Below are 1,623 nucleotides of genomic sequence, written 5' to 3'. Positions count from 1 at the left end.
AGTTAGTAATAAGTTCACGGGCTACGTGACGCCGAACAGGCTCATAAAGAGTGTGCCACCGTCGCCGCTATGGCTACTAGTGGGGCTGACTGATACTCTCGCGTTTAAAAATTGACATAGATACACAATAAAGTGGCTGGGGTGATAGCCGCCATGGTAGCTCAGTAGCATAGCATCGAACGGGTTATTCAAAAGTAGCAGGTTCGAATCCTGCCCACGGCAAGTTATCTTTTCATCCACTTTTCTTTCATCTTTTTACATTACAATTGGCTTAATATCTTCCCCTACACCTTCCTTGGTTTTATTGTCTGTTAGATCTCAATATTTTGTGTAAAACACGAAAAACGAGCCCTTAAGTATACACTTGTTTTCCTTTTATATATATATATATATATATATATATATATATATATATATAAGGGAAAGAAGTGTATACCTAAGGGCTCGTTTTTCCGTGTTTTTAACACAATAATAATGAGATATAACAGACAGTAATGCCAAGGAATGTACAGGGGAAGTTATTAACATTAATGGAATGTAAATAAGAAGAAAGAAAAGTGGATGAAAAAATTACCAACTGTAAGCAGGAATCGAACCTACGACCTTCGAATTACGCGTTCGATGCTCTAACCACTGAGCTATTACAGCGGCACGCCCTCCATCCACTTTTTTGGGTTTTGGGTTTTGGGTTTTGGGTTTTGGGTTTTGGGTTTTTGGGATGGAGGGAGTGCCGCTGTAATAGCTCAGTGGTTAGAGCATCGAACGCGTAATTCGAAGGTCGTAGGTTCGATTCCTGCTTACAGTTGGTAATTTTTTCATCCACTTTTCTTTCTTCTTATTTACATTCCATTAATGTTAATAACTTCCCCTGTACATTCCTTGGCATTATTGTCTGTTATATCTCATTATTATTGTGTTAAAAACACGGAAAAACGAGCCCTTAGGTATACACTTCTTTCCCTTATTTCATTGAACGAGGGTCTCGTACTGGCAGACTTGGTGTGTTTAGGTTGTATAAGAGGGACAATTAATCAGCTGCCCGCTCATAATAAGTTCACGTGCTACGTGACGCCAAACATGCGCATAAGAGTGTCTTCACACTCGTTGTTTGGCTTATAGATGGCGCTGACTGTCGCTCCTACTTCTAAAAATTCACAGATAAACCCAAAAAAGTGGATGGAGGGAGTGCCGCTGTAATAGCTCAGTGGTTAGAGCATCGAACGCGTAATTCGAAGCTCGTAGGTTCGATTCCTGCTTACAGTTGGTAATTTTTTCATCCACTTTTCTTTCTTCTTATTTACATTCCATTAATGTTAATAACTTCCCCTGTACATTCCTTCGCATTACTGTCTGTTATATCTCATTATATATATATATATATATATATATATATATATATATAGGATATGGCCCAACGGGAGTGTTGTCAACAAGGATAAATATATTTATTTCCCAACAGTTTCGAGAGGGGTCCTCCCTTCATCAGGGGATGAGATAACTCATCCCCTGATGAAGGGAGGACCCCTCCCGAAACTGTTGGGAAATAGATATATTTATCCTTGTTGACAACGCTCCCGTTGTGCCATATCCCATACCTTCACGAAGACTAACTGGCCCATTGAA

The 1,623-nt window shown here is 39.6% G+C and overlaps 2 non-coding genes across 2 annotated transcripts; one reads left to right on the top strand and one right to left on the bottom strand.

Annotated features, from left to right (window-relative positions):
* Positions 1-575: 575 nt before the first annotated feature.
* Positions 576-648, bottom strand: TRNAT-CGU (transfer RNA threonine (anticodon CGU)). The gene has a single exon. It is a non-coding gene; the product is annotated as a tRNA-Thr (tRNA).
* Positions 649-732: 84 nt separating this feature from the next.
* TRNAT-CGU (transfer RNA threonine (anticodon CGU)) lies at positions 733-805 on the top strand. The gene has a single exon. It is a non-coding gene; the product is annotated as a tRNA-Thr (tRNA).
* Positions 806-1,623: the final 818 nt, after the last annotated feature.

This window comes from Rhipicephalus microplus, unplaced genomic scaffold, assembly GCF_043290135.1.
Source record: "Rhipicephalus microplus isolate Deutch F79 unplaced genomic scaffold, USDA_Rmic scaffold_13, whole genome shotgun sequence".
In the NCBI taxonomy this organism is placed as follows: domain Eukaryota; kingdom Metazoa; phylum Arthropoda; class Arachnida; order Ixodida; family Ixodidae; genus Rhipicephalus; species Rhipicephalus microplus.
Note: the sequence above shows the minus strand (reverse complement) of the source record. Positions and strands in the feature narration are given on the sequence as shown.